Source organism: Amaranthus tricolor, chromosome 1 (genome assembly GCF_026212465.1).
Source record: "Amaranthus tricolor cultivar Red isolate AtriRed21 chromosome 1, ASM2621246v1, whole genome shotgun sequence".
NCBI classification, from domain to species: domain Eukaryota; kingdom Viridiplantae; phylum Streptophyta; class Magnoliopsida; order Caryophyllales; family Amaranthaceae; genus Amaranthus; species Amaranthus tricolor.
Window position 1 is genome coordinate 33,827,878 of NC_080047.1, and position 12,167 is coordinate 33,840,044.

General features: G+C 35.7%; 1 pseudogene; it reads right to left on the minus strand.

The window, feature by feature from the left end:
• The window catches only part of LOC130809008 (actin-depolymerizing factor-like), a 7,330-nt pseudogene extending 553 nt beyond the window's left edge, over positions 1-6,777 (minus strand).
• Positions 6,778-12,167: the final 5,390 nt, after the last annotated feature.

Here is a 12,167-nt window from a genome sequence, read left to right on the forward strand (position 1 = left end):
TATACGAATTTGAGATCATGTAATCATAAGGTACAAAAATATGATTAAAGAACTGATTTTAATAATAAGGATTTACTAAATTTGGAACCCTTAATGAGCTGGACCCTAGACGGTTGCACCTTAAAAGTACCCCAGGAACGGCCTTGGGTTAAGGTCCCAAGATATATTATACACTCTAACACGCCCCCTAACACGAGAGTCGTTTGGGCTAGAAGTGTGGATACAACACATGCCCTTCTCATACCTAGCATTGAATATTCCACTTTAAATGAGGGGTGGTTGAGATTCGAATCTGTGACCTCTTGTCACGCTGACTTCTAATACCATGTCAAGGAACGAACTCAACAAAAAACTTGCCAAGATATGTTTTATACTCTAACAATATTATGCGATAGGCAATCTAAAACACACAAAGTAATTAATTAGACTCAATGATGCAATAGAGCAAAGCATCCCTTGCATAATCCAATAAGTTTAAATGGATTGTTCTGAAACCCATTTCCTGACCCCAAATACCAAACATTCAACTGCAATTTCTGGATACAAGATATGACAGATATACAAGGATCTATTGTAGACACAAGGCCATTTAATGACAACTAAATCGTACTGAACATGCTAATTTTCAATGTTATGATGCAAGATATTATTAACCTTAGATTATTTATTAGCAACTAAAAATCAATTCTGTAAAATGTAAAATCACTACAACTGAAGTATACTGAATGTAATATAGAAAATGACCAAGCTAGGATACGAGTACAAAGATGAGTTTTGCAAATAATCAATCAATGGCACATTATGGCACTTTATCAAACAAAACATTGAATGAATGAACCTCATCTTCATCATCAAAAACTGAGAAATGTAGCGTTGATTATGAAGACCATTAGGTCTTTTAAGTGGAAGATTTATCAAATGGATGCCAAGTTTACATTTCTAAATGGGATTGTTAAAGAAGAGGTGTATGAGCACCAATCACAAGGTTTTGATATTTTGTTATACAATGAGAAGAAAATAGCCTATTAAGGCACTTATGGTCTGATGAAAGCTCCATTCGGAACACACGTATTGATGGATAAGGTGGCTTCACCAAGTATATGAGCATGTAATCTATGTATACAAATTTGATATAAAAAGAATTCAGTTGGTAGATGAGATTGAACAATAGAAAATTAGAAAATGATCCCATATTGGCTAATATTAGATATGCATGGAAATGAGTTGAACGGTCCAAAAACTAAACCAAGCAATTGATGATGACGGAAGGAGTAATTGTATGTCATTACTCATGTAATTCGAACTTTTAACTAAATTAAATTTCATGTCAAGAAGTGATATGAAGTTGCAATTTAAAAAACTAACCATGCAATGAAGAAGATTTTGCTCTTTTGACAGTTATCGGAGTTGACTAATCATAATCATAAACCACGTAGCGACAATCATTTTCAGGCAATGATGCAAGAAAATTGTCATAAGTTTCAGTAGGCCTTCCGGTCTTTTCTATTAGAATATATTAGAATAATATCTTTTAATTATTAGAATATTTTGTATAATCTTCATGATTGTGTAGCATATTAGGAAAATATTTAGTTTCCTAAAGTATGATTTGTAATCTTGTATAAATTAACATTTCTTCTAATGAGAATGCAACTAAATCATTCTTACATGGTATCATTAGCCTAGGTTTTTTGATCTCTCACCTTTCCTCCTCCCTTGCCGCCACCCAACCACCTTCTAAGGGTGCCGCCGCCTCTTTCTCCACCTCTCCTTGTTGTTCTCTCCATGGCCTCTCCCACAAAAATTCATCCCACCACCTTGGTTACTAACATTAAAACAAGCGTGCTTATTCAACTTGATGAAGATGGTTCCAATTTTCATACTTGGGTCACCTTATTCAAACTTCATTGTCGAGCTCACCTTGTGGATTCTCATATTCTTCCCGATGACTCCTCTAAAGCATTAGTTTCTAAAGATTCCGAATGGCAACGTCTTGATGACATTGTTCGCACATGGATTTATGGTTCTATTAGTCCATCTCTTCTTCAATCTATAGTTCGTCCCGATGATTGTGCTTTTCATGCTTGGAATCGTATTGAGAACAATTTTCAAAATAATAAGACGCATTCTTCATCTTGAGTCGCAATTTAATGACATTTCTCTCTCCACATTTTCCAATGTGAAATCGTATTGCAATGAACTTGAAACTATTGCTACTTCCCTTAACAATCTTGGCACTTCCATCACCAATAATAGATTGGCACTCCAAGTTCTCCATGGCTTGACTTCGGACTACAAAACTTTTCGGTCTTTGGTTCAACATATGAATCCCATTCCCTCTTTTGATACTCTTCGTTCTATGTTAGAATTGGAAGAGCGCTCCAATCATAAACACAATTCTCCGGCTCAAGATTCGGCCCTTCTTACAACAAACAAAGCTTCTTTTTCCGAGAATTCCGCTCATTCTAACCATCGTGGCCCTCCCCACCACCGTGGTGGCCGGACCAACCGTGGCAGCCACCCTGGCTCCGCCAATGCTGCTGGTCAGTGGCAGCACCATTCCAGGCCCAGTTCATCATTTTCCTTTCGGTCCAACAGAATACCCAATGGCCCACCCTCCTTTCCCCCTTACTCACCTACTGGATGGCCTTCTTGGGCCGGCAATCATTGGGCCCAGCCTGCTGCCCCTTTTCCCACTACACCTTGGGCTCCTCCTACGTCAAGCAATGGACTTTCTACTGGTCTTCTTGGTCCGCGACCTGCACAAAGCTATCACACCGGGACTAATGCTTCTATGAATTATATTCCTACGGACATCGATCATGCCATGAACACTCTCTCTTTGTCTACTCCGGATGAGCAATTTTATATGGATACCGTTGCCACATCCCACATGACTCGCTCTCAAGGTACTTTATTTTCGTATTTTCCTTTAAAGCATCAATTCAATAATGCTATTGTTGTTGGGAATGGTAATTTAATTCTAGTTCTTGGTCACGGGCATATTTCTTTTCCTTCTTCCAAAAAATCCCTTACCCTAAAAAATGTCTTACATGCACCTAAACTTATTAAACACCTTATTTTTGTTCGTAAATTCACTCATGATAATATGGTTACCGTCGAATTTGATCCTTTTGGCTTTTCTGTGAAGGATTTGGCCACGGGGAGCATCGTCCTGAGATCTAATATCACGGGTGATCTTTATCCTTTCCCATCCGCACATGAAGCTACTTCTTCATCTTCCACATCATCGGTTTTTTCCGTTTTTTCTTCTAGTATTTGGCATTCCCGTTTAGGACATCCGAGCAATGCGGTTTTAAATTCCTTGTATTCTTCTCGTTTAATTCAATGTAATAAAAATTCTCCTTTTGTTTGTCATTCTTGTCCTTTAGGGAAACATATTCAATTACCTTTTTCTAATTATATGTCTATGAGTTCTAAACCTTTTGATATTGTTCATAGTGATTTGTGGACATCTCCTATTTCTAGTCCATCAGGATATAAATATTATGTTCTTTTTCTTGATAATTATACTAATTTTTTGTGGACTTTTCCTTTAGTTCGCAAATCTCAAGTTTATGATGTGTTTGTGAATTTCAATACTTTTGTTAATACCCAATTCGTGCTTAATATCAAATCTTTCCAATGTGATAACGGGGGTGGATTTGACAATAATATGTTTCATCAATTTTGTACTAGTCGGGGTATTTTTCTTCTTTTTTCTTGTCCTTACACATCTTCTCAAAATGGCAAATCCGAGCGCAAAATCCTCCCCATCAATAACATCATTCGCACTCTTTTATGTCATGCTTCCCTTCCTCCGTCTTTTTGGCCTCACGCCTTAAACATGGCTACTTATCTCTTTAATATTTTTCCTTCTAAACTTCTTGGTAATTTCACTCCCACTTATTTTCTTTATCATAAGTCTCCTACATATACTCATGTACGGGTTTTTGGGTGTTTATATTTCCCTCTTTTTCCCTCCACTACTATTTACAAACTTCATCCACGTTCCACTCCCTGTGTCTTTTTAGGATACTCGTCCTCTCATCGAGGTTACAAGTGCTATGATCTTTCATCCCGTAAAATCATTATATCTCGACATGTTCTATTCGACGAGGCCACCTTTCCTTTTTCTCAATCTTCTTCTCCGTCTCCCCAAAACTACCAATTTTTAGATGATAATATCCCACTTCATTTACTCAAAACATCCTCTACTGGGCCTGCTCATACGCCCAGCCCAACTCCTCACCCTTCCCCTATTCAACTTTCACAGCTTAGCCCACCAACTTCCCCTCCCCAGCCTATTCTACCTTCTGGGCCCAATTTTTCACCTAGCCCAATACCTGCTTCCCCCTCCCTCTGCCACCTTCTCCTTGCTTTCGGCCCAACAGTTTCCTCCAGCCCATTAGCTTTCTCTCCCTCCACCTCTGAGCCTGCTACCATTTCCGGCCCAGCTGCTATCCCAACACCTACTGGGCCTGCCTCACGCAGCCCAGCCTATTCCCACTCTTCATCATTACCACCCGGCATGGTTACGCGTAGTAAGCATGGTATTTTTAAACCCAATCCCAAATACTACTCCCAAGCTTTATTTGTTTCTTTTCACCTTTACCCAAATCTCCTCTTCATGCCCTTCGTGACCCGAACTGGAAGTTAGCTATGAAAGAGGAATTTGATGCCTTAATTGAGAATCATACTTGGGATTTGGTACCTCGTCCTCCTAATGCTAATATCATTCGGTCTTTGTGGGTGTTTCATGTCAAGACCAAGTCCGATGGTTCTTTTGAGCGCTATAAAGCGCGTCTTGTTGGTGATGGTAAATCTCAAAGGGAAGGCATTGACTGTGATGAAACTTTTAGTCCGGTTGTGAAACCTGCTTCTATTCGCATTGTCTTAAGTATTGCTCTTTCCAGGTCTTGGTCTATTCATCAGCTAGATGTTAAGAATGCTTTTTTGCATGGTCACTTGACTGAGACTGTTTACATGCATCAGCCTCTGTGTTTTCTTGATCCTACTCGCCCTGATCATGTTTGTCTACTTCGTAAGTCTCTTTATGGTCTCAAACAGGCTCCTCATTCTTGGTACCACCGGTTTGCCACTTTTGCGACTACTATTGGATTTTCTAACAGCATTTCTTATAATTCTCTTTTTGTTTATTCTCATGGTTCTAATATTGCTTATCTGTTATTATATGTGGACGATATTATTCTTATGGCTTCTTTCTATTTACTCCGTGAGTCTCTTATGTCCAAACTTAGCTCTGCGTTTGCCATGAAAGATTTGGACCTTCTTAATTATTTTTTGGGTATTGCTGTTAATCGTACTTCCACGGGCCTCTTTTTATCTCAACAACGGTATGCATCTGAACTTCTTGAAAAGGCTGGCATGTCTCAATGTAATCCTGTTGCTACTCCTATTGCTACCTCCGGAAAACTTTGTGCTAATGCTAGTTCTCCTTGTGATGATCCTACCTTGTATCGTATCCTAGCTGGTGCTTTGCAGTATCTTACATTCACCCGCCCAGATATTTCATATGCTGTTCAGCAGGTTTGCCTCTATATGCATGATCCTAAAATTGAACATATGGCTACTATTCATCGCATTCTTCGCTATGTCAAAGGTATTATTCACTATGGTCTGCAGTTGTATTGTTCTAATCTTTCGACTCTTTTGTCCTATACCGATGCTGATTGGGGTGGTTGTCTTGATACTCGCCGCTCCACTTCTGGGTACTGTGTTTTTCTGGGTGATAATTTAATTTCGTGGTCCGCTAAACGCCAACCTACTGTTTCCAAGTCTAGTGCTGAGGCTGAACATCATGGTATTGCTAATGCTGTTTCTGAAACTTGTTGGATTCGCAATTTACTTCTTGAACTTCACTGTCCTATTAATACAGCTACTCTTGTCTATTGTGACAATGTTAGTGCCGTCTATTTGGCTGGTAATCCCGTACATCACCAGCGCACTAAGCATATTGAGATCGACATTCACTTTGTTCGTGAAAAAGTTAAACGTGGTGATGTTCGGGTGCTTCATGTTCCAACCCATTATCAGATTGCTGACATTTTCACCAAAGGTCTTCCTCAAGTATTATTTGATGATTTTCGTTCCAGTCTCAGCGTCTCTAAACCTCCCGATTCGACTGCGGGGGTGTATTAGAATATATTAGAATAATATCTTTTGATTACTAGAATATTTTGTATAATCTTCATGATTGTGTAGCATATTAGGAAAATATTTAGTTTCCTAAAGTATGATTTGTAATCTTGTATATATTAACATTTCTTCAATTGAGAATGCAACCAAATCATTCTTACATTTTCTACAATTACTTCCTTCTTTTTCTTATCAATGTTGAACACCACATAACGATGCACTTTCTTCCTTTGCAGTTCTGTGAATGTGTTTTTGGTGTGCTCAGAAAATTTAATACCAGATTGAGCATTCCTCTGCAACAAAACCTTTTTCAATTAATAAAGTTTAAAAGGGAGTCATCATACTTATCGACTATATAAAGTATTTAGGAGCTGTAGAAAATAATAGCTAAATTTTAGAGTTTTTTACTAATTCCTATTATTAAGGAAGGTTATTAGGTTATTTTTAGGAAAGTTAGTTTTTTCTTCCAGTTAATTTTGTATAAATAAAGCTTGTTATTCTTTTCCTAAGTAATAAGAATAAAATTCAAAAATTAAAAATCTTTCTTGAGTTCTATTTTTCATGGTATCAGAGCCTATGGTTCAAAATTGATCAAGAAACTTCAAAAACCCAGATCATAGTTTCATCACATACCAAAGGATGAGTGCAGGAAATAGTTCTAGAGACAACCACGAAAACCAACAATCGAATCCAATTGATCAATTGTTGCAAATCTTACAACAATTAAACAAACCAAATCAAAATTCTAATGAGTCCTCAAATCAAAACGTGATACTTACTAAAAAACTTAACAGCAAAAATTATATGAAATGGTCAAAATTGATGTATTTGGTCATTAATGGAAGAGGACTGCTCAGTTATATCACTACCGACCCTCCTTCCGTGACTAATCTAAAGTATACCAAGTGGATACAAAAAGATTCTTTGGTATTTTCTTGGATTATAGAAAATATTCATTTGGATCTCGTAACCAATTTTTGGAATATACAATAGCTAAAGAGTTATGGAAAGGCAGTGGAAGAGATGGTCTTTAGATTTTTTATTTATCAGTCAAAGCCACAAGTATAAAACAAAGGAAAGATTCCATCGAAGTTTTTTTATGGAAAAATGATATCGATCTAGAAGGAGATAGATAGAAGGATTCAAAATCCAATGACCTATAATAAGGATATAACTACATATAATGTGTTAGTGCAACAAAACCGTTTATATCAATTCTTAGCTGGTATTAATGAGAATCTTGACAAAGAAAAACAAGACATTCTTAATGAAGATCCTTTACCATCCGTAGAGGCGGCTTATGGACAAATTAGAAGGGAGATTATTCAAAGAAATATCATGAGTGGTATATCTACACCAAGCACGACATTAACTGAAATCGGGTTAGGCGTAATATCAAAAAGGAAGCTAGAAAACAGTAATTTTCGAATGGAAGATAAGAGACACTTAAAGTGCTCTCACTGTGGTGAATCTGAACACACAAAGGAGGGATGCTTCAAAATTATTGGATATCCCGAATAGTGGCTGAAAAATAAAAAACAAATCAAGGACTCTAACTCAAAAACAACAAAAAAGGAAGATTACAAAGCCAAGGCACATATGATGGAGCGCAAAGAGGATATCACAAATGTAGAACATGGAACTAAAGGAGGTAACATTTATTTTAAATTCCTTTAATGTTCTAGGTGCTTTTAATTCAAGATCAAAAAAAACCTAAACAAGAGGAAAATAAATGTATAGTAAATTGTCACAATATGTTCGATTGTCTTCAAGAGGAAGGAAATGATTTTTCATCCTCTTTACATAAAGATTTCGAGCATCTTCAAAAGGAAGGAAATGGTTGTTTTTCCTGCTCACATGAAGTGGTTCAAGTCAAGGATACTAGATTCGAAAATCAAATCAAGAATATAAAACAAACTATTAAAACAAAGACTTGGTACTAGATCTAAAAATCAAATCAAGAAGGAAAAAAAATTTATTAAAAATAATTTAATTATCTTCTTGAGGTAGGAATGGTAGTTTCATCTCAAAAGAAGTTTGTCAAACTTTGAAAACAAAACCAAAAATTATTTCATGTGGAAGAAGCTACTAACTCCATTAAAAGAAGTAATAGTTCAAATGATTTAGTAGAGATGGGGAAGGGAATCAAACACCTAATTCATGTAGCAAGCAAAATCAAAAATGACGAGGGAAAAAGCGAAGCTGCTGCTAGCTTATGTGAGGGAAAAGGAGCTGGGACAGCTGCCAGCTTTTGTGAGAGAAAGAAGAGGTTCATTATTTTAAACCCTAATCCTTTAAGCTCTCCTTCTTTTATAGGGAAAATAAGACCTAATTGTGGACATTGGGCAGCTGAAGGACTGGCTGATTGCTCCACTATTTTGGCCCATATTAGTGCTGAAATGGGTGGTATCGTTTAGGCCCAAGTGTCATATAATAATGCTGAAATGGGTGGTAATTGTGAATTTTTGAAATTCTTAAGTGAAAAAAAAAATTAATTAAATAAACTAACTTTCAAACAATTTCCAAAAGTAAGCGTCCGTACCCCAAAGCTGTGCTTTGGAGCTGTTCGCAGTTAGTAACTGCGAACAGCATATAAGACAAACTAGCTGTTCGCAGTTAGTAACTGCGAACAGCTATTTTGTCTTATATGCTGTTCGCAGTTACTAACTGCGAACAGCTAAGTAAATTTTTTTTTTCCTTTATTTTTGAGTTGTTTGTTGTTGTAATTGCACTAGAGACATTAGAATAGGTAATTACAAGTCGATGTATCTTTAAGGCGGCATGATTCATCGCTAAAACTCCGATCATTCATAAGTCAATTAAAATATATATGCAACAAAATATATACAAATGTTTGAAATATACAAGTCAATTAAAATATATATATATATATATATGTACATAGTCGATCCAAATACACAAAAGGTAATCATTAACGCTCATGAATCCATGGAACAGAATCTGGATGCCTGGTGCCCAGCGTTTCCGCATCAAACACCTAAGAATATTGAAATATAAATAAGTTACTTGTATGTACGCAATAGTAAAATGTAAATCATAACTATCGTAAACTAACCTGGGCATCCCAAAGAGGAGTACTCCTGTGCTCATGCTGCATGGTTAACACACTAGGGTCTACGGGTCCTGGAGCTGCTGGATCCATCTCCTGTACTCATGTGTTTGAGTTAGTTTTAGTTAATATTAATATTATGTAATAATATAAAATATATATAACATATTACCTTGAGTTACAGATTATTATTCTAGAATAATATATATAACATATTACCTTGAGTTACAAGTTCTAGTGTTATGACCTTCGCTCCCACAACGACGACAATTAGATCGATTTGGTCTACCCTCATCCATTTCATTGGCAATTCTCTTAGACTTAGGCCTCCCTATACCCCGAATTTGAGCGGGATCGTGTCTAAGCTCAAAGCCCGTGTATTCATTTGAACTTTGCCATTATTTTCTCTAATACAACCATTCCAACAACATACTATAGTGACGCGAAATGATGTCATTTTCTACATTAATACAAAGAAAATCAACATCAACATCAACTCATGTCCATACAAGTACATTATATTCATTTGATTATAATCTTTTTTGGTCTACAAATTATTCAAATCCATAATGTAGCCAAGTTTATACATATATAATACACATAATCCAAATAATAAATCAATTCATAAGTTCACAAATAACATTTCTAATACCAACATCAACATCAACATTTTCTAATAATATTCAAATAATACAACAACATTACTTCAAAATCCAACATAAAGCTATAAAAACAATTAGAAATTACCTTCAATGCTTATGGATGATTAAGATTAGTCTTGATTTAACCACTACAAACCTACATTTGAATAAATAAACAAATTTGATTAAAACCCTAAAATCCAAATATACACCAAAAAACACAAAAAAATTTACCTTTGCGCAAGCTATAGTATCCCACACTAATTTTGAAGTGCCAAATTGAAAGAGGATTGCATGATTTGATGGAATGAATCAATGGTTTTAGAGGGAGAAGGTGGAAATGTCGAGTGAAGTGGGTTTTTGAATTGGGATTTTGCGAAAAACAGAAACTGATCTGATTTTGTAGATCATGTCTGTTCGCAGTTAGTAACTGCGAACAGCATATAAGACAAAATAGTTGTTCGCTGTTAGTAACTGCGAACAGCTAGTTTGTCTTATATGCTGTTCGCAGTTAGTAACTGCGAACAGCTCCAAAGCATAGCTTTGGGGTACGGACGCTTACTTTTGGAAATTGTTTGAAAGTTAGTTTATTTAATTAATTTTTTTTTTCACTTAAGAATTTCAAAAATTCGGTAATTGTTCCACTGTTTCGGACCAACAAAGCAATACTCAAGGGCCTATTTTTTATTCTATACAAGGCCAAAAAGTTTCTAAAAGAGTTGACTTTTTTTTTCTCAATTAAATGGGCATGCTAATCATAATACAAATGAGGTTTACGATGTTGATAAAAAATGGATTTTTGATAGTGGTGCGATAGATATGATGACAAATGATCTTAATGATATTAAAAATATTAAATCTACTCGAAGAACTCATATTCAAATGGCTAATGAGGAGTGTGTTAAAGTAAAAATAACAGGGTCTACCGAAATAACATCAAACTTGAAACTTAAAAATGGTCTTTTCTTTCCAAGTTTATCACATAAAGTACTCTCTATTAGTCAACTTACAAAAGAACTAAATTGTTGTGTGCTCATGTTTTTTGGTGGATGTTACGTACAGGAGATTCCGACGGGGAAGATTATTGGGCATGGTACTGAGATAGGTGGCTTACATTATGTTGATGAAGTTGCTCAACACGGTAGTGCTATGCTTACATACACATCTGATGCACAAAAGATTCGCATGTGGCATAAGCGTTTGGATCACCCCTCTTTAGGATATTTGAAGTGTCTTTTTCCTTCTATTAGTTTTAAAAATTTCTCATTAGATTGTGAATCATGTGTGCTTGCTAAACCATTTATGTTGATAAACCATTTATGATTTATTACTTATACATAAAGCTCATCTCATTTTTATAAACCATTTATGTTGATACATTCTGATGTTTTGGGTCTAGTGCCAAATGCTACTGTACATGAATATTCTTACTTTGTGTTGTTCTTTGATGGCTGCACACGTATGAGTTGGGTATATTTTCTAAAACGAAAATCTGAGGTGTTTAATCATTTCGTAAAGTTCTACAAGATGATTCAGACACAGTTTAACAAACAAACTCATATTCTACGATCTGATAACAAACGGGAATATATGAAACTTGATATGAAAGAGTTTATAACTTCTAATGGTCTTATTCATCAAACATCGTGTTCTGGCACCCGACAACAAAATGGAGTTGCTGAAAGGAAAAAATTGATACGATTGATTACTCTGATTGATTACTCTAAACATTATCTCTTGTTGCTAAAATTAATACGGTTCGCGTTTTATTTTCAATTGTTGCTAATCTAGATTGGCCTTTCCATTAATTTGATGTTTTAAATGCTTTTATTGATGGAGAAATTGAGAAAGAAATCTATATAGAAGCTCCTCTCGGATTTACTCACAAATTTAAAAAGAGGGAAGGGTGCAAACTTAAGAAGGCCTTAGATGGATTAAAACAATCTCCAAGAGCATAGTTTGGGAGATTCACTCTTGCTATGAGGAGATTTGGGTATAGACAAAGTAATGCAGACCATACTTTATTCTTGAAGACACATGAAAAGAAATTTACATGTCTAAAAATATATGTTGATGATATGATAATAACAGAAGATGATTTGGAAGAGATATCAAAGTTGAAGGGTAAACTATTTGAAGAGTTTGAAATGAAAGATCTTGAAAATCTTAAATACTTCCTTGGAATTGAGGTTCTTAGATCGAAGCTCGGAATATTAATAAACCAAAAGAAATATATTCTTGATCTACTCACTAGTACAAAGATGATTGATTGCAAGCCAGCGGAAACTCCAATAGTA